Raw genomic sequence first — 22,385 nt, forward strand, 5'->3', positions numbered from 1 at the left:
GATCGTACCCGCTAACACGTCATCTACATACATATATTCTCGCTTGAACTTGAGACGTCGTCTGCTAGTTGTAGGAGCGTTCTTATTGCGAGATATGGCGCGAAATTCACTCCGAAGGTAACCGTCTTTAATTCGCAGAGACTAATAGGGTCATTCGGGGAAGTGCGATACACAATGCGTTGAAATTTGGTGTGATTTTCGTTCACCCAAATTTGTCGATACATCTTATTGCTATTGAAGACGAAACGGTATAGTCTCTATCGTAGGATTACTTACTTACTTAATTGGTGCTTAACCATCTAAACGGTTATGGCCGTCCAAAAAGGCGCGCCAGTCGCTCCTTCGCTCCGCCAGCCGGCGCCAATTGGTCACATAAAGGGAGTTTAAATCGTTTTCCACCTGGCCCTTCCAACGGAGTGGGGGATGCCCTCTACCTCTGCTTCCATAGGCGGGTTCCGATAGAAACACTTTCTTAGCCGGAGCATCATCTTTCATTCGCATAACATGGCCTAGCCAGCGCAGCCGCTGCGTTTTAATTCGCTGGACTATGTTGATGTCTGCGTATAGCTCGTACAGCTCATCATTAAATCTTCTTCGGTACTCGCCATCGCCAACGCGTAGAGGTCCATAAATCTTTCGAAGAACTTTTCTCTCGAACACTCCCAAAGCCGCTTCATCTGCTGTTGTCATGGTCCATGCGTCTGCCCCATATAGCAGGACGGGTACGATAAGTGACTTGTAGAGTATGATTTTCGTTCGCCGAGAGAGGACTTTACTTTTCAATTGCCTACCTAGTCCAAAGTAGCATTTATTGGCAAGACTGATTCTTCGCTGGATTTCAGTGCTGATGTTGTTGCTAGTGTTGATGCTGGTTCCCAAATAAACGAAGTCTTTTACTATTTCGAAATTATGGCTGCCAACAGTAGCGTGGTTGCCAAGGCGCATATGCGCTAACCCTTTGCTCGATGACAGCAGGTACTTCGTTTTGTCCTCATTCACCATCAAACCCATCTTTAGCGCTTCTTTTTCCAGTTTGGAGTAAGCAGAACTAACAGCGCGGGTGTTTAGGCCGATGATATCAATGTCATCATCTGTCTATATCTATCTCATCATGATCCTAGGATTAGTATGGGTAAATCGGCTTGTAGAACTGGGCCTGGGAGGAGAATATCGTTTAAGCTATTACCGTTGGCCGTAGGGCTCGAGGCATTAAATACTACGCGTACCTTTGTAGTGGTACTTTCTGCTTTAATAACGGCGTGGTGGGGCAGGAAGTAATGATCCGAATCGTCGGATGGGATATTCTTTTTTAATTTTCTCATATGTCCGAGCGTTTCATATTCTGACAACACTCGAACATATTCTTTAACTAAATCTGGGTTTTTTATTAGCCTCCCCTCATTCCGGAAGAATTGAGAGCATGCGCGTTTCAGGGACGGTCCTAAATTAATGTTATTAGGGTAATCCTGCCTGAATGGTAGTGATACGGTGTATCTTCCATCTTCATCACGTTTCGTTGTTTCTTTAAATAATTTTTCGCAATACCTCTCATCTTCATTTAATATTTTATTTTTTGGTACATTTTCTACCTCCCAGAAAGCTTTGAGTTGGTTGTCTAACGCAACCTCCTTGTAAAAAGACATAATGCTCTTCGTTGGATTCGGTGATTCAATACGACCCGTTAGTATCCAACCGAACACTGTCTCTTGGGCTAAAAGTGTGTTAAGCACGTTTTTCTTAAGGCCACTTAATATGATTTGGGGATATATGTCTCCGTCAAGTATGGGGTCTACATCTTCGTTGACGTAGAACCTCTTGTCTGCCAAAACCAAGTCTGGAAATGCCTGCATAGTCATTGCGTTGATATGGCAGGATGGAAGATTCCCAGTGAGTTTCGCTAGAACTAGAACGCGTGTAGTCAGGCTGAAGCAGGGATCCAATGGTGAACGTAATTCGATGTTGGATGCTTCTTTCACCTGAGCTGACACCGTATTTGTGATGCCTGAAACCTGGGCATGCATTTTCCTCGCTGGCAAATTGATTCTGCGTTTCAGTCTTTCAGTTATAAAGGAACATTCAGACCCAGAATCAATTAATGCCCGCGCGGAGAAGTCGGTACCATTATGGTGAATGTGTACGCGAGCAGTTCCTAATAGCGCACCTGTGCTGGAATTGGCATGGCAGGATTTGACATTCTGGTTCGTAGAGGAAGGTGGTTGTCCCGACTCCTGTCTTTTCCGTGCCTGTGCCGAAGTTGATGGGGTATTATCTGCATCTTTGAAAGGATTGCGCACCGCCGGTTGCTGAAGTGTGTCCGCATGCAGGAGCGTGTGGTGACGAGAGTGGCATTTGGAACAGTTGTACGAACTGATGCACCTCGTCACTGTGTGTCCTGGGGATAAACAATTCAGGCAGCCATTTGTAGATTTAACGATCTTAATCCTTTCTCCCGGGGTTAAATCGCAAAAACGTGAACAGTTGCGTAATCTGTGCTCCGTAGATTTGCACATTTTACACATTAATTTTGTTGTTTGCTTGGATACTTTTGTTTGAAAAGCACCAAGTCTTTTCGTAGGGGTTTCTCTCGAGTGTCGCGACGCATTTGACTTTTGCACTTTAGAAGTGGCATTCCCTGTAAAACCAGACACTGTTCCAAGTGTCTAAAAACGATTAGACAAGAATTTGTCCATATCCTCCTACTTGGATATGTCCGTTTTGTGGTCAATGCTCTGCTTCCATAGAGCCAACGTATTTTCAGGTAATTTTGTCGAACATAAAGAAGTAATAATCGCATCCCAATTTGAAACATCAATCTGATGGGTTTTTAAGGATGCTATACAATTATTTATGTCGCGATGTAAGGTTTTGATTGAGCTGCCGCACTCGTTATCTATCTTTTTTAGATTAAATAAAATTTGTAGTTGTGAGTTCACGAGAATCCGCTTATTCTCGTATCTCTCACATAGGTTTTTCCAGGCTGTTTCGAAGCCTTCATTTGGCAAAGGACATTTCTGGACAATGTCCTTTGCTTCACCTTGGGTTTTTTGGTTAAGGTGGAACAACTTTTCTACCGGGCTTAAGTGACTGTTATTTTTATAGATGGCCGTGAACAGGTCACGAAACGTTGGCCAAGATATGTAGTCGCCCTTGAATACCTCAGTATCGCAGGCTGGCAGGCGGATACTGTGTTCACGCGCACGCTCTCCTTCAGGTCGAACTTGACTATCTCTTTCCTGCTTCAATTTGGCTTGAAGTTCAGCCATGTTCGACATGCATCGCAAGAATACGGCATATGCCGCTTTATGCTTGATCTTGACCGCTGCAAATTTCTTTGCGTCGAGGGTGTCAGAGCCAAGCAACTCCTATAGGGCGTTCTCTGCCTTTTCCCACTTAGCTTGCAATTCTTTCTGCTGTATTGCCAGAGTGTGTACAGTGTGCAGAGCCGCATTGATATCATTAAAATCGGCCTCGAATTCGATTATTCGATCGGCCAATCTAATGTAAGAATCCATGTTCATGGTTGAAAGCAGGCATGCTTAACGAACGAAACGATATCATTTCGTTACGATAATCAACGTTAACAAACGAAACGAAGTCACTTCGTTTCGTTTATTAACGTTAAGATCGTCAAATTAACGTTAATTTGGCGTTCTTAACGTTAATAAACGAAACGAAATGACTTCGTTTCGTTTATTAACGTTGATTATCGTAACGAAATGATATCGTTTTGTTCGTTAAGCATGCCTGGTTGAAAGGTGGAGAGCAAATTAACCAAGGGATATAAAACTTTGAAAACCTGAGCGAATCACCCAACCAAGAACTATTAAAATTACGCAAAATTGATTTATTACTCTTAATTTGTTTATTTTTGTCTGACTTTGCAAATTATTTGTGCCTTAAAACGAGCAGGGGGAATCAACACCAATGTGTATTGTGCGAAGTAAAGGGGGTCACTCGCAACTTCAATCGGCAATTTTATTATAAAAAATAAGTGTGCGCGTTCATATAAAAACTCAACGAAAAGTGTAAAAACGTGTAATAAATCTTGTGCGAAAAACGAGGAAACTGTGTAACAAAAATTTATTAGGAAAATAGTGAAATTAACGTGATGCAAAAAGAAAAATCTAATTTTGCCACAATCGAATGGCGTGAAATTTTATATGAAAGTGAGGTTATGTGTACCTCTTCCTTGTGCTGTGTCCGGAGAGCCTTACTTCTGGTGGGGGGACAGACCAGATAGCCACAAGGAATCTTAAACGACGCTAATGCAAAGCGTTTGCACTTATTTTCCTTTTTCGACACTAAAAAAAATTTTTTTTACACTTTTCGCGGTTAAATACAATACTACGCGTGTGGCACTAAGAATATATAATTTTACACGGTTTTTGTATAGTTTATTATAACCAAAAAAAAAAATGGCAAGAAATATTGCACTTACTTTGTGACGATTTGCTGTTCTGGTGATGATGTGGCAAGATGACTTGTGGTGTTGCTGATGGCTTAAGCTGGCTGTCGCTTGCTCAGTGTTTTTTTCACGTTTTGATATCAAATATAACCTTTTAGTTTTGGTTTTGTATAGCTGTTGGTGGGCAAATATTTTTCCGTATAAATTTTCGGGCTAATTATGTTGTGGACTGTATTGTTAAGGTGCTGTTTCCAACTCCTGGTGAGATAGGACCAAATGTTCGGCCGGTGTGCGTCTAATCCTGGAGATAGGTGGGCGCACCGGGTCGATCTCAATGAACGGGTTGTGTTTTGGAATAAAGAAGAAAAATGAAGGCGAGAATTTCTCGTTATAATAATACGTTTTATTGGGTAGAAGTAAAATAAACTGGTTACAATATTACCTGAATATCTTGTTGAAAACAGTGGAGATCGCTGGCGGCAGATGTTAGCTGGTTGGCTGTTAGAATCCAAGAGGCCGGTTGTATATAAAGCTACAATCGTTGACCCGAAAAATCGTCCGTTTTGGAGGGGAAAGGCACCCACACATCAACCCCGACATGCATATGCATGAGTGCTGACAAAAAGCAAACATACACGTGCATGTACATGCATGCACATGCATGAGGGTGATGGTGTGGGTGGTTATAAATTAAGTCAAGTATCGATTATCGATTTGCAGAGTTGCATTGGGGGGATCGCAATCAGATGCGGAAAAGTTAGGCAACCTGCCTAAACATTTGGCCTTTACATCTAGATCACGAAACCTGTCACAGCTATATATTTTATGCGTGCCATTACAATAGGTGCAAGTCGAGCTGTTTTGATCTTGCACGGCGGGAAACGCGTTCGTTTATTTCCAAGCTGTATTGGCTTTACCTTTGTTTGATGTGGACGTTTGTTGAGGGAAGCATCGACAGAGAGCGACATCTGACTTCCAAAAACGATACCAATTCCTCAAATGTTGGAGGCTCATCACTGACGAGTGACAACTCCAACTGTTTTCGCGTTACGAAAGCTAGCTTATTTACTACCTCGTATACAAGCCTATCATCCCAGAAGTCGACTGGGCGCCCTAAACCCTTAAGTTCGCGCATGTGTTGTTGAAATGTGTCAATCACCCCCTTTATTGATTCAGCGGAGTCACAAGCTACTTTTTTTACATTGGACATAGCTCTGAGATGACCTTCCACTATTACACGCACTACCTTATAACGCGATTTTAAGAGCTCCCAAGCTTCTTCATAATTGATGTATATTGGAACGATTTTCCGTCATCCCTTGTCGAATTTGGTTTTGAGATAAACCGGTTTCGGTGTTGTGCCATCATCAGTGTCGATTTTCATTCTGATCTGTTGTTGTCGTTTGTCCTGTATTTATAGTTCGTAGGTACATGAGCAGGTATTGTCAAAATTGATGCTTGTGTATATTTAGTTATGTGTATGTGCTGTGTGTTCATTCAGAACCGAGGGTGGTTTACTAATCGATTTGTGTGGCTGACTGGGGTAGGTAAAAATCTGTAATTTTAGTCGTTGGACCTCCTTTGTGGGTTTGTTGTTTTGGTGTGTTAATTGCTTTGTGTTTTTAATTGTTGTTGTGTGCTTGTCTGTTGTACCTGTGTGATTATTTTGAGAACACCAATTTTTTTTTTTTGATTTTGAAAATTTTAAAAAAATTTTACTTTTGGAAAAATGTGAATATTGGGCGTAAATTTCCAGAACTTTTTTCTCCTTTTCAGGAACTCCAGAACTTTTTAAAAGCTACTCAGAACACCAATCTTTTGTTGATTTTGAACATTTTATAAAAAATTAAACTTTTGGGAAATTTTGAATATTGGGCGCAAATTTGCAAAACTTGACTTTGGGAAAAATGTGAATATTGGGCGTAAATTTGCAGAACTTTTTTTCTCCTTTTCAGGAACTCCAGAACATTTTAAAAGCTACTCAGAACACCAATTTTTTTTTTGATTTTGAACATTTTTTAAAAAATTTGACTTTTGGGGAAATGTGAATATTGGGCGTAAATTTCCAGAACTTTTTAAAAACTACTCAGAACACCATTTTTTTTTTGATTTTGATAATTTTTTAAAAAAATTTAACTTTTGGAAAATTGTGAATATTGGGCGCAAATTTGCAGAACTTTTTTGTCCTTTTCAGGAACTCCGGAACTTTTTAGAAACTACTCAGAACACCAATTTTTTTGATTTTGAACATTTTTTAAAAAATTTGACTTTTGGGAAAATGTGAATATTGGGCGTAAATTTCCAGAACTTTTTTCTCCTTTTCAGGAACTCCAGAACTTTTTAAAAGCTGCTCAGAACATCAATTTTTTTGATTTTGAACATTTTTTAAAAAATTTGACTTTGGGAAAAATGTGAATATTGGGCGTAAATTTGCAGAACTTTTTTTCTCCTTTTCAGGAACTCCAGAACTTTTCAGAATCTACTCAGAAAACTATTTTTTGTTTGATTTTGAATATTTTTTTAAAAATTTGTCTTTTGGAAAAATGTGAATATTGGGCGGAAATTTGCAAAACTTTTTTTCTCCTTTTCAGGAACTCCAGAACTTTTTAAAAGCTACTCCGAAAACCAATATCTTTTTGATTTTGAACATTTTTTTAAAAATTAAACTTTTTGAAAATTGTGAATATTTGGCGCAAATTTGCAGAACTTTTTTTGTCCTTTTCAGGAACTCTAGAACTTTTTAAAAACTACTCAGAACACCATTTTTTTGTTGATTTTGATAATTTTTTAAAAAAAATTTTACTTTTGGAAAAATGTGAATATTGGGCGTAAATATGCAGAATTTTCTTTTTGCTTTTCAGGAACTCCAGAACTTTTTAAGATGTGAATATTGGGCGTAAATTTGCAGAACTTTTTTCTCTTTTTCGGGAACTCCAGAACTTTTTAGAAGCTACACAGTACGCTGATTTTTTTTTGCTTTTTTAAAAAATTTGACTTTTGGGAAAATGTGAAAATCGGGCGTAAATTTGCAGACCTTTTTTTCCTTTTCAGGAACTCCAGAACTTTTTAAAATGTACTCAGAACACCAATTTTTTTGATTTTCAACATTTTTTTAAAAAATTTGACTTTTGGAAATATGTGAATATTGGTCATAAATTTGCAGAACTTTTTTCTCCTTTTCAGGAACTCTAGAACATTTTGAAAGCTACTCAGGACACCAATTTTTATTGATTTTGAACAGTTTTTTAAAAATTTGACTTTTGGAAAAATGTGAATATTGGGCGCAAATTTGCAAAATTTTTGTCTCCTTTTCAGGAACTCCAGAACTTTTTAGAAGCTACTCAGAACACCATTTTTTTTTTGATTTTGAAAATTTTTTTTAAATTTGAATTTTTTGAAAATCTGAATATTAGGCGTAAATTTGCAGACCTTTTGTTCCTTTTCAGAAACTCCAGAACATTTTGAAAGCTACTCAGAACACAAATTTTTATTGATTTTGAACAGTTTTTTAAAAATTTGACTTTTGGAAAAATGTGAATATTGGGCGCAAATTTGCAAACTTTTTTTCTCATTTTTTAGAAGCTACTCAGAAAACCATTTTTTTTTTGATTTTGAACATTTTTTTTAAATTTGACTTCTGGAAATATGTGAATATTGGGCGTAAATTTGCAGAACTTTGTTTCTCCTTTTCACGAACTCCAAAACTTTTTAAAAGCTACTCAGAACACCAATTTCTTTTTGATTATAAACATTTTTTAAAAAATTAAACTTTTGGAAAATTGTGAATATTGGGCGCAAATTTGCAGAACTTTTTTTGTTCTTTTCAGGGACTCCAGAACTTTTTAAAAGCTACTCAGAACACCAATTTTTTTTTGATTTTGAACATTTTTGAAAATATGTTACTTTTGGAAAAATTTGAATATTGGGCGTAAATATGCAGAGCTTTTTCCCCCTTTTCAGGAACTGCAGAACTTTTTAAAAGCTACTCAGAACACCATTTTTTTTTTGATTTTGAACAGTTTTTTAAAAATTTGGCTTTTGGAAAAATGTGAATATTGGGCGCAAATTTGCAACACCTGTTTCTCCTTTTCAGAAACTCCAGAACATTTTAAAAGCTACTCAGAACACCCATTTTTTTGGATTTTGAACATTTTTGAAAAAATTTGACTTTAGGAAAATTTTGAATATTGGGCGTAAATTTGCAGAGCTTTTTTTCCCCTTTTCAGGAACTCTAGAACTTTTTAAAAGCTACTCAGAATACAAATTTTTTTAGATTTTGAATAGTTTTTTAAATATTTGACTTTTGGAAAGATGTGAATATTGGGCGCAAATTTGCAAAATTTTTTCTCCTTTTCAGGAACTTCAGAACTTCTTAGAAGCTACTCAGAAAACCATTTTTTTTTTTGATTTCGAACATTTGTTTTTAAATTTGACTTTTGGAAAAATGTGAATATTGGGCGTAAATTTGCAGAACTTTTTTCTCCTTCTCAGGAACTCCAGAACTTTTTAAAAGCTACTCAGAACACCATTTTTTTTTCGAAAATCTTTTAAAAAATTTGTCTTTTGGAAAAATGTGAATATTGGGCGTAAATTTGCAGAACTTTTTCTCCTTTTCAGGAACTCCAGAACTTTTTACAAGGTAGTCAGAACACCAATTTTTTGATTTTGAACATTTTTTTAAAAATTTGACTTTTGCAAAAATGTGAATATTGGGCGTAAATTTGCAGAACTTTTTCTCCTTTTCAAAACTCCAGAACTTTATAAAAGGTAGTCAGAACACAAATTTTTTTGATTTTAAACATTTTGTAAAAAATTTGACTTTTGGTAAAATGTGAATATTGGGCGAAAATTGGCAGAACTTTTCATCCTTTTCAGGAACTCCAGAACTTTTTAAAAGCTACTCAGAACACAAATTTTTTTTTTTGATTTTGAACATTTTTTTTAAATGTGACTTTTGAAAAAATGTGAATAATGGGCCCAAATTTGCAGAACTTTTTTTCTCCTTTTCAGGAACTCCAGAACTTTTTAAAAGCTACTCAGAACACCAATTATTTTGATTTTGAACATTTTTAAAAAAATTTGACTTTTGGAAAAATGTGAATATTGGGCGTAAATTTGCAGAACTTTTTCTCCTTTTCAGGAACTCCAGAACTTTTTACAAGGTAGTCAGAACACCAATTTTTTTGATTTTGAACATTTTTTGAAAAATTTGACTTTTGCAAAAATGTGAATATTGGGCGTAAATTTGCAGAACTTTTTTCTCCTTTTCATAAACTCCAGAACTTTATAAAAGGTAGTCAGAACACAAATTTTTTTGATTTTAAACATTTTGTAAAAAATTTGACTTTTGTAAAATGTGAATATTGGGCGAAAATTGGCAGAACTTTTTTCTCCTTTTCAGGAACTCCAGAACTTTTTAAAAGCTACTCAGAACACAAATTTTTTTTTTTTTGATTTTGAACATTTTTTTTTAATGTGACTTTTGAAAAAATGTGAATAATGGGCCTAAATTTGCAGAACTTTTTTTCTCCTTTTCAGGAACTCCAAAACTTTTTAAAAGCTACTCAGAACACTGATTTATTTTTTTGATTTTGAACATTTAAAAAGAATTGACTTTTGCAAAAATGTGAATATTGGGCGTAAATTTGCAGAACTTTTTTCCTCCTTTTCGCGAACTCCAGAACTTTTTAAAAGCTACTCAGAACACCAATTATTTTGATTTTGGACATTTTTAAAAAAATTTGACATGGAAAAATGTGAATATTGGGCGTAAATTTGCCGAACTTTGTTTCTCCGTTTCAGGAACTCCAGAAATTTTTAGTAGCTACTCAGAACACCATTTTTTTTTTTGATTTAGAACATGTTTTTTTAAATTTGACTTTTGGAAAAATGTGAATATTGGGCGCAAATTTGCAAAACTTGTTTTCTCCTTTTCAGGAACTCTCGAACTTTTTAGAAGCTACTCAGAAAACCCATTTTTTTTATTTTTAACATTTTTTTTTAAATTTGGCTTTTGGAAAAATGTGAATATTGCGCGTAAATTTTCAGAACTTTTTTCACCTTCGCAGGCACTCCAGAACATTTCAAAAGCTACTGAGGACGCCAATTATTATTTTTTTTTGATTTTTAACATTTTTTAAAAATTTGGCTTTTGGAAAAATGTGAATATTGGGGGCAAATTTGCAAAACTCTTTTCTCCTTTTCAGGAACTCCAGAACTTTTTAGAAGCTACTCAGGAAACCAATTTTTTTTTAATTTTGAAAATTTTTTTTTTAAATTTGACTTTGGAAAAATGTGAATATTGGGCGCAAATTTGCAGGACTTTGTTTCTCCGTTTCAGGAACTCCAGAAATTTTTAGAAGCTACTCAGAAAACCATTTTTTTTTTGATTTTGAACATTTTTTTAAATTTGATTTTTGGAAAAATGTGAATATTGAGCGCAAATTTGCAAAACTTTTTTCTCCTTTTCAGGAACTCCAGAAATTTTTAGAAGCTACTCAGAAAACCAATTTTTTGTTTGTATTTTTAACATTTTTTTTTAAATTTGAGTTTTGAAAAAATGTGAATATTGGGCGTAATTTTGCAGAACTTTTTTCACCTTCGCAGGCACTCCAGAACATTTTAAAAGCTACTGAGGACTCCAATTATTATTTTTTTTTGATTTTTAACATTTTTTAAAAATTTGGCTTTTGGAAAAGTGTGAATATTGGGGGAAAATTTGCAAAACTTTTTTCTCCTTTTCAGGAACTCTAGAACTTTTTAGAAGCTACTCAGAAAACCAATTTTTTTTTTAATTTTGAACATTTTTTTTTAAATTTGACTTTTGGAAAAATGTGAATATTGGGCGCAAATTTGCAAAACTTTTTTCACCTTTGCAGGCACTCCAGAATATTTTAAAAGCTACTGAGGACTCCAATTATTTTTTTTTTTGATTTTTAACATTTTTTTTAAAATTTGGCTTTTGAAAAAATGTGAATATTGGGCGCAAATTTGCAAAATTTTTTCTCCTATTCAGGAACTCCAGAACTTTTTAGAAGCTACCCACAAAACCAATTTTTTTTTTTGTATTTTGAACATTTTTTTTTAAATTTGACTTTTGGAAAAATGTGAATATTGGGCGTAAATTTGCAGAACTTTTTTCACCTTCGCAGGCACTCCAGAACATTTTAAAAGCTACTCAGGACTCCAATTATTATTTTTTTTTGATTTTGAACATTTTTTAAAAATTTGACTTTTGCAAAAATGTGATTATGGGGGTAAATTTGCAGAACTTTTTTCTCCTTTTCATAAACTCCAGAACTTTATAAAAGGTAGTCAGAACACCAATTTTTTTGATTTTAAACATTTTGTAAAAAATTTGACTTTTGGTAAAATGTGAATATTGGGCGAAAATTGGCAGAACTTTTTTCTCCTTTTCAGGAACTCCAGAACTTTTTAAAAGCTACTCAGAACACAATTTTTTTTTATTTTGAACATTTTTTTTTAAATGTGACTTTTGAAAAAATGTGAATAATGGGCCTAAATTTGCAGAACATTTTTTTCTCCTTTTCAGGAACTCCAAAACTTTTTAAAATCTACTCAGAACACTGATTTATTTTTTTTTGATTTTGAGCATTTTTTTAAAAATTTGACTTTTGCAAAAATGTGAATATTGGGCGTAAATTTGCAGAACTTTTTTCTCCTTTTCTGATACTCCAGAACTTTATAAAAGGTAGTCAGAACACCAATTTTTTTGATTTTGAACATTTTGTAAAAAATTTGACTTTTGGAAAAATGTGAATATTGGGCGTAAATTTGCAGAACTTTTTTCTCCTGTTCAGGAACTCCAGAACTTTTTAAAAGCTACTCAGAACACCATTTTTCTTGATTTTGAACGGGTATTTTTTAAATTTGACCTTTGGAAATATGTGAATATTGGGCGTAAATTTGCAGAACTTTTTTTCTCTTTTTCAGGAACTCCAGAACATTTTAAAAGCTACTCAGGACTCCAATTTTTTTTTGATTTTCAAAATTTTTTTTAAATTTGGCTTTTGGAAAAATGTGAATATTGCGCGTAAATTTGCAGAGCTTTTTCCTCCCTTTTCAGACATTCCAGAACTTTTAAAAAGTTACTCAGAACACCAATTTTTATCATTTTGAACATTTTTTTAAAAATTTGACTTTTAGAAAAATGTGAATATTGGGCGTAAATTTGCAGAACTTTTTTCTCCTTTTTAGGAACTCCAGAACTTTATAAAAGGTAGTCAGAACACCAATTTTTTTGATTTTGAACATTTTGTAAAAAATTTGACTTTTGGAAAAATGTGAATATTGGGCGTAAATTTGCAGAACTTTTTTCTCCTGTTCAGGAACTCCAGAACTTTTTAAAAGCTACTCAGAACACCAATTTTTTTGATTTTTAACGGGTATTTTTTAAATTTGACTTTTGGAAATATGTGAATATTGGGCGTAAATTTGCAGAACTTTTTTTCTCTTTTTCAGGAACTCCAGAACATTTTAAAAGCTACTCAGGACTCCAATTTTTTTTTGATTTTCAAAATTTTTTTTAAATTTGGCTTTTGGAAAAATGTGAATATTGCGCGTAAATTTGCAGAGCTTTTTCCTCCCTTTTCAGACATTCCAGAACTTTTAAAAAGTTACTCAGAACACCAATTTTTATCATTTTGAACATTTTTTAAAAAATTTGCCTTTTGCAAAAATTTGAATTTTGGGCGCAAATTTGCAAAACTTTTTTCTCCTTTTCAGGAACTCCAGAGCTTTATAAAAACTACTCAGAAAACCAATTTTTTTTTTGATTTTGGACATTTTTTTTAAATTTGACTTTTGGAAAAATGTGAATTTTGGGCGCAAATTTTCAAAACTTTTTTCTCCTTTTCAGGAACTACAAAACTTTTTAGAAACTACTCAGAAAACCAATTTTTTTTTTGATTTTGAACATTTGTTTTTAAATTTGACTTTTGGAAAAATGTGAATATTGGGCCCAAATTTGCAAAGCATTTTTTTTCCATTTCAGGAACGCCAGAACTTTTTAGAAACTACTCAGAAATCGAATTTTTTTTTTTGATTTTGAACATTTGTTTTTAAATTTGACTTTTGGAAAAATGTGAATATTGGGCGTAAATTTGCAGAACTTTTTTGTCCTTTTCAGGAACTCCAGAACTTTTTAAAAGCTACTCAGAGCACCAATTGTTTTTTGATTTTGTACATTTTTTTAAAATTTGACTTTTGGAAAAATGTGAATATTGGGCGTAAATTTGCAAAACTTTTTTCTCCTTTTCAGGAACTCCAGAGCTTTATAAAAACTACTCAGAAAACCAATTTTTTTTGATTTTGGACATTTTTTTAAAATTTGACTTTTGGAAAAATGTGAATATTGGGCGTAAATTTGCAAAACTTTTTTCTCCTTTTCAGGAACTCCAGAGCTTTATAAAAACTACTCAGAAAACCAATTTTTTTTGATTTTGGACATTTTTTTAAAATTTGACTTTTGGAAAAATGTGAATTTTGGGCGCAAATTTTCAAAACTTTTTTCTCCTTTTCAGGAACTCCAGAACTTTTTAGAAACTACTCAGAAAACCAATTTTTTTTTTGAGTTTGGACATTTGTTTTTAAATTTGACTTTTGGAAAAATGTGAATATTGGGCCCAAATTTGCAAAGCATTTTTTCTCCATTTCAGGAACTCCAGAACTTTTTAGAAACTACTCAGAAAACGAATTTTTTTTTTTGATTTTGAACATTTGTTTTTAAATTTGACTTTTGGAAAAATGTGAATATTTTTTGTCCTTTACACGATCTCCAAAACTTTTTAAAAGCTACTCAGAACACCGATTTTTTTTTTTGATTTTGAACATTTTTTAAAAAATTGGACTTTTGCAAAAATGTGAATATTGGGCGTAAATTTGCAGAACTTTTTCTCCTTTTCAGGAACTCCAGAACTTTTTACAAGGTAGTCAGAACACCAATTTTTTGAACTTTGTTTCTCCTTTTCACGAACTCCAAAACTTTTTTAAAAAATTTAACTTTTGGAAAATTGTGAATGTTGGGCGCAAATCTGCAGAACTTTTTTTGTCCTTTTCAGGAACTCCACAACTTTTTAAAAACTATTCAGAACACCAATTTTTTTGACTTTGAACATTTTGTAAAAATTTGACTTTTGGAAAAATGTGAATATTGGGCCTAAATTTGCAGAAATTTTTTTTCCTTTTCATGAACTCCAGAACTTTTTAAAAGCTACTCTGAACACCAATTTTTTTTTTGATTTTGAACAGTTTTTTTTTAAATTTGACTTTTGGAAATATGTGAATATTGGGCGTAAATTTGCAGAACTTTTTTTCTCCTTTTCAGGAACTCCAGAACTTTTTAAAAGCTACTCAGAACACCAATTATTTTGATTTTGGACATTTTTAAAAAAATTTGACATGGAAAAATGTGAATATTGGGCGTAAATTTGCCGAACTTTGTTTCTCCGTTTCAGGAACTCCAGAAATTTTTAGTAGCTACTCAGAACACCATTTTTTTTTTGATTTAGAACATGTTTTTTTAAATTTGACTTTTGGAAAAATGTGAATATTGGGCGCAAATTTGCAAAACTTATTTTCTCCTTTTCAGGAACTCTCGAACTTTTTAGAAGCTACTCAGAAAACCCATTTTTTTTATTTTTAACATTTTTTTTTAAATTTGGCTTTTGGAAAAATGTGAATATTACGCGTAAATTTTCAGAACTTTTTTCACCTTCGCAGGCACTCCAGAACATTTCAAAAGCTACTGAGGACGCCAATTATTATTTTTTTTTGATTTTTAACATTTTTTAAAAATTTGGCTTTTGGAAAAATGTGAATATTGGGGGCAAATTTGCAAAACTTTTTTCTCCTTTTCAGGAACTCCAGAACTTTTTAGAAGCTACTCAGGAAACCAATTTTTTTTTTAATTTTGAAAATTTTTTTTTAAATTTGACTTTGGAAAAATGTGAATATTGGGCGCAAATTTGCAGGACTTTGTTTCTCCGTTTCAGGAACTCCAGAAATTTTTAGAAGCTACTCAGAAAACCATTTTTTTTTTTATTTTAAACATTTTTTTTTTAAATTTGACTTTTGGAAAAATGTGAATATTGGGCGTAAATTTGCAGAACTTTGTTTCTCCTTTTCACGAACTCCAAAACTTTTTTAAAAAATTTAACTTTTGGAAAATTGTGAATGTTGGGCGCAAATCTGCAGAACTTTTTTTGTCCTTTTCAGGAACTCCACAACTTTTTAAAAACTATTCAGAACACCAATTTTTTTGACTTTGAACATTTTGTAAAAATTTGACTTTTGGAAAAATGTGAATATTGGGCCTAAATTTGCAGAAATTTTTTTTCCTTTTCATGAACTCCAGAACTTTTTAAAAGCTACTCTGAACACCAATTTTTTTTTTGATTTTGAACAGTTTTTTTTTAAATTTGACTTTTGAAAAAATGTGAATAATGGGCCCAAATTTGCAGAACTTTTTTTCTCCTTTTCAGGAACTCCAGAACTTTTTAAAAGCTACTCAGAACACCAATTATTTTGATTTTGAACATTTTTAAAAAAATTTGACTTTTGGAAAAATGTGAATATTGGGCGTAAATTTGCAGAACTTTTTCTCCTTTTCAGGAACTCCAGAACTTTTTACAAGGTAGTCAGAACACCAATTTTTTTGATTTTGAACATTTTTTTAAAAATTTGACTTTTGCAAAAATGTGAATATTGGGCGTAAATTTGCAGAACTTTTTTCTCCTTTTCATAAACTCCAGAACTTTATAAAAGGTAGTCAGAACACAAATTTTTTTGATTTTAAACATTTTGTAAAAAATTTGACTTTTGTAAAATGTGAATATTGGGCGAAAATTGGCAGAACTTTTTTCTCCTTTTCAGGAACTCCAGAACTTTTTAAAAGCTACTCAGAACACAAATTTTTTTTTTTTTTGATTTTGAACATTTTTTTTTAATGTGACTTTTGAAAAAATGTGAATAATGGGCCTAAATTTGCAGAACTTTTTTTCTCCTTTTCAGGAACTCCAAAACTTTTTAAAAGCTACTCAGAACACTGATTTATTTTTTTGATTTTGAACATTTAAAAAAAAAATTGACTTTTGCAAAAATGTGAATATTGGGCGTAAATTTGCAGAACTTTTTTCCTCCTTTTCGCGAACTCCAGAACTTTTTAAAAGCTACTCAGAACACCAATTATTTTGATTTTGGACATTTTTAAAAAAATTTTACATGGAAAAATGTGAATATTGGGCCTAAATTTGCCGAACTTTGTTTCTCCGTTTCAGGAACTCCAGAAATTTTTAGTAGCTACTCAGAACACCATTTTTTTTTTGATTTAGAACATGTTTTTTTAAATTTGACTTTTGGAAAAATGTGAATATTGGGCGCAAATTTGCAAAACTTGTTTTCTCCTTTTCAGGAACTCCAGAACTTTTTAGAAGCTACTCAGGAAACCAATTTTTTTTTTAATTTTGAAAATTTTTTTTTTAATTTGACTTTGGAAAAATGTGAATATTGGGCGCAAATTTGCAGGACTTTGTTTCTCCGTTTCAGGAACTCCAGAAATTTTTAGAAGCTACTCAGAAAACCATTTTTTTTATTTTTAACATTTTTTTTTAAATTTGGCTTTTGGAAAAATGTGAATATTGCGCGTAAATTTTCAGAACTTTTTTCACCTTCGCAGGCACTCCAGAACATTTCAAAAGCTACTGAGGACGCCAATTATTATTTTTTTTTGATTTTTAACATTTTTTAAAAATTTGGCTTTTGGAAAAATGTGAATATTGGGGGCAAATTTGCAAACCTTTTTTCTCCTTTTCAGGAACTCCAGAACTTTTTAGAAGCTACTCAGGAAACCAATTTTTTTTTAATTTGAAAATTTTTTTTTTAATTTGACTTTGGAAAAATGTGAATATTGGGCGCAAATTTGCAGGACTTTGTTTCTCCGTTTCAGGAACTCCAGAAATTTTTAGAAGCTACTCAGAAAACCATTTTTTTTTTGATTTTGAACATTTTTTTTAAATTTGATTTTTGGAAAAATGTGAATATTGAGCGCAAATTTGCAAAACTTTTTTCTCCTTTTCAGGAACTCCAGAAATTTTTAGAAGCTACTCAGAAAACCAATTTTTTGTTTGTATTTTTAACATTTTTTTTTAAATTTGAGTTTTGAAAAAATGTGAATATTGGGCGTAATTTTGCAGAACTTTTTTCACCTTCGCAGGCACTCCAGAATATTTTAAAAGCTACTGAGGACTCCAATTATTTTTTTTTTTGATTTTTAACATTTTTTTTAAAATTTGGCTTTTGAAAAAATGTGAATATTGGGCGCAAATTTGCAAAATTTTTTCTCCTATTCAGGAACTCCAGAACTTTTTAGAAGCTACCCACAAAACCAATTTTTTTTTTTGTATTTTGAACATTTTTTTTTAAATTTGACTTTTGGAAAAATGTGAATATTGGGCGTAAATTTGCAGAACTTTTTTCACCTTCGCAGGCACTCCAGAACATTTTAAAAGCTACTCAGGACTCCAATTATTATTTTTTTTTGATTTTGAACATTTTTAAAAATTTGACTTTTGCAAAAATGTGATTATGGGGGTAAATTTGCAGAACTTTTTTCTCCTTTTCATAAACTCCAGAACTTTATAAAAGGTAGTCAGAACACCAATTTTTTTGATTTTAAACATTTTGTAAAAAATTTGACTTTTGGTAAAATGTGAATATTGGGCGAAAATTGGCAGAACTTTTTTCTCCTTTTCAGGAACTCCAGAACTTTTAAAAGCTACTCAGAACACAATTTTTTTTTATTTTGAACATTTTTTTTTAAATGTGACTTTTGAAAAAAATGTGAATAATGGGCCTAAATTTGCAGAACATTTTTTTCTCCTTTTCAGGAACTCCAAAACTTTTTAAAATCTACTCAGAACACTGATTTATTTTTTTTTGATTTTGAGCATTTTTAAAAAATTTGACTTTTGCAAAAATGTGAATATTGGGCGTAAATTTGCAGAACTTTTTTCTCCTTTTCTGATACTCCAGAACTTTATAAAAGGTAGTCAGAACACCAATTTTTTTGATTTTGAACATTTTGTAAAAAATTTGACTTTTGGAAAAATGTGAATATTGGGCGTAAATTTGCAGAACTTTTTTCTCCTGTTCAGGAACTCCAGAACTTTTTAAAAGCTACTCAGAACACCAATTTTTTTGATTTTGAACGGGTATTTTTTAAATTTGACTTTTGGAAATATGTGAATATTGGGCGTAAATTTGCAGAACTTTTTTTCTCTTTTTCAGGAACTCCAGAACATTTTAAAAGCTACTCAGGACTCCAATTTTTTTTTAATTTTCAAAATTTTTTTTAAATTTGGCTTTTGGAAAAATGTGAATATTGCGCGTAAATTTGCAGAGCTTTTTCCTCCCTTTTGAGACATTCCAGAACTTTTAAAAAGTTACTCAGAACACCAATTTTTATCATTTTGAACATTTTTTTAAAAATTTGACTTTTAGAAAAATGTGAATATTGGGCGTACATTTGCAGAACTTTTTTCTCCTTTTTAGGAACTCCAGAGCTTTTTACAAGGTAGTCAGAACTCCAATTTTTTTAATTTGGACATTTTTTTTAAAAATTTGCCTTTTGCAAAAATGTGAATTTTGGGCGCAAATTTGCAAAACTTTTTTCTCCTTTTCAGGAACTCCAGAGCTTTATAAAAACTACTCAGAAAACCAATTTTTTTTTGATTTTGGACATTTTTTAAAATTTGACTTTTGGAAAAATGTGAATTTTGGGCGCAAATTTTCAAAACTTTTTTCTCCTTTTCAGGAACTACAAAACTTTTTAGAAACTACTCAGAAAACCAATTTTTTTTTGATTTTGAACATTTGTTTTTAAATTTGACTTTTGGAAAAATGTGAATATTGGGCCCAAATTTGCAAAGCATTTTGTTTCCATTTCAGGAACTCCAGAACTTTTTAGAAACTACTCAGAAATCGAATTTTTTTTTTTTGATTTGAACATTTGTTTTTAAATTTGACTTTTGGAAAAATGTGAATATTGGGCGTAAATTTGCAGAACTTTTTTGTCCTTTTCAGGAACTCCAGAACTTTTTAAAAGCTACTCAGAGCACCAATTTTTTTTTGATTTTGTACATTTTTTTAAAATTTGACTTTTGGAAAAATGTGAATATTGGGCGTAAATTTGCAAAACTTTTTTCTCCTTTTCAGGAACTCCAGAGCTTTATAAAAACTACTCAGAAAACCAATTTTTTTTGATTTTGGACATTTTTTAAAATTTGACTTTTGGAAAAATGTGAATATTGGGCGTAAATTTGCAAAACTTTTTTCTCCTTTTCAGGAACTCCAGAGCTTTATAAAAACTACTCAGAAAACCAATTTTTTTGATTTTGGACATTTTTTTAAAATTTAACTTTTGGAAAAATGTGAATATTGGACGCAAATTTGCAAAACTTTTTTCTCCTTTTCAGGAACTCCAGAACTTTTCAGAAGCTACTCAGAAAACCAATTTTTTTTTTATTTTGAACATTTTTTTTTAAATTTGACTTTTGGAAAAATGTGAATATTGGGCGTAAATTTGCAGAATTTTTTCACCTTCGCAGGAACTCCAGAACTTTTTAAAAGCTACTCAGAACACAATTTTTTTTTTTTTTGATTTGAACATTTTAAACTTTTAAAAGTTCTGCAAATTTACGCCCAATATTCACATTTTTGCAAAAGTCAAATTTAAAAAAAAATGTTCAAAATCAAAAAAATTGGTGTTCTGACTACCTTCTAAAAAGTTCTGGAGTTCCTGAAAAGGAGAAAAAGTTCTGCAAATTTACCCCGAATATTCACATTTTTGCAAAAGGCAAATTTTTTAAAAAATGTTCAAAATCAAAAAAAATCGGTGTTCTGAGTAGCTTTTAAAAAGGTTTTCAGTTCGTGAAAACGAGAAACAAAGTTCTGCAAATTTACGCCCAATATTCACATTCTTCCAAAAGTCAAATTTAAAAACAAATGTCCAAACTCAAAAAAAAAAATTGGTTTTCTGAGTAGTTTCTAAAAAGTTCTGGAGTTCCTGAAAAGGAGAAAAAAGTTTTGAAAATTTGCGCCCAAAATTCACATTTTTCCAAAAGTCAAATTTTAAAAAAATGTCCAAAATCAAAAAAAATTGGTTTTCTGAGTAGTTTTTATAAAGCTCTGGAGTTCCTGAAAAGGAGAAAAAAGTTTTGCAAATTTACGCCCAATATTCACATTTTTCCAAAAGTCAAATTTTAAAAAAATGTCCAAAATCAAAAAAAATTGGGTTTTCTGAGTAGTTTTTTATAAAGCTCTGGAGTTCCTGAAAAGGAGAAAAAAGTTTTGCAAATTTACGCCCAATATTCACATTTTTCCAAAAGTCAAATTTTAAAAAAATGTACAAAATCAAAAAAAAATTGGTGCTCTGAGTAGCTTTTAAAAAGTTCTGGAGTTCCTGAAAAGGACAAAAAAGTTCTGCAAATTTACGCCCAATATTCACATTTTTCCAAAAGTCAAATTTAAAAACAAATGTTCAAATCAAAAAAAAAAAATTCGATTTCTGAGTAGTTTCTAAAAAGTTCTGGAGTTCCTGGAATGGAAACAAAATGCTTTGCAAATTTGGGCCCAATATTCACATTTTTCCAAAAGTCAAATTTAAAAACAAATGTTCAAAATCAAAAAAAAAATTGGTTTTCTGAGTAGTTTCTAAAAAGTTTTGTAGTTCCTGAAAAGGAGAAAAAAGTTTTGAAAATTTGCGCCCAAAATTCACATTTTTCCAAAAGTCAAATTTTAAAAAAATGTCCAAAATCAAAAAAAAATTGGTTTTCTGAGTAGTTTTTATAAAGCTCTGGAGTTCCTGAAAAGGAGAAAAAAGTTTTGCAAATTTGCGCCCAAAATTCACATTTTTGCAAAAGGCAAATTTTTAAAAAAAATGTCCAAATTAAAAAAAATTGGAGTTCTGACTACCTTGTAAAAAGCTCTGGAGTTCCTAAAAAGGAGAAAAAAGTTCTGCAAATGTACGCCCAATATTCACATTTTTCTAAAAGTCAAATTTTAAAAAAATGTTCAAAATGATAAAAATTGGTGTTCTGAGTAACTTTTTAAAAGTTCTGGAATGTCTCAAAAGGGAGGAAAAAGCTCTGCAAATTTACGCGCAATATTCACATTTTTCCAAAAGCCAAATTTAAAAAAAATTTTGAAAATCAAAAAAAAATTGGAGTCCTGAGTAGCTTTTAAAATGTTCTGGAGTTCCTGAAAAAGAGAAAAAAAGTTCTGCAAATTTACGCCCAATATTCACATATTTCCAAAAGTCAAATTTAAAAAATACCCGTTCAAAATCAAAAAATTGGTGTTCTGAGTAGCTTTTAAAAAGTTCTGGAGTTCCTGAACAGGAGAAAAAAGTTCTGCAAATTTACGCCCAATATTCACATTTTTCCAAAAGTCAAATTTTTTACAAAATGTTCAAAATCAAAAAAATTGGTGTTCTGACTACCTTTTATAAAGTTCTGGAGTATCAGAAAAGGAGAAAAAAGTTCTGCAAATTTACGCCCAATATTCACATTTTTTGCAAAAGTCAAATTTTTTAAAAAATGCTCAAAATCAAAAAAAAATAAATCAGTGTTCTGAGTAGATTTTAAAAAGTTTTGGAGTTCCTGAAAAGGAGAAAAAAATGTTCTGCAAATTTAGGCCCATTATTCACATTTTTTAAAAGTCACATTTAAAAAAAAATGTTCAAAATAAAAAAAAATTGTGTTCTGAGTAGCTTTTAAAAAGTTCTGGAGTTCCTGAAAAGGAGAAAAAAGTTCTGCCAATTTTCGCCCAATATTCACATTTTACCAAAAGTCAAATTTTTTACAAAATGTTTAAAATCAAAAAAATTGGTGTTCTGACTACCTTTTATAAAGTTCTGGAGTTTATGAAAAGGAGAAAAAAGTTCTGCAAATTTACCCCCATAATC

This window comes from Eurosta solidaginis, chromosome 2, assembly GCF_040869045.1.
Source record: "Eurosta solidaginis isolate ZX-2024a chromosome 2, ASM4086904v1, whole genome shotgun sequence".
NCBI classification, from domain to species: domain Eukaryota; kingdom Metazoa; phylum Arthropoda; class Insecta; order Diptera; family Tephritidae; genus Eurosta; species Eurosta solidaginis.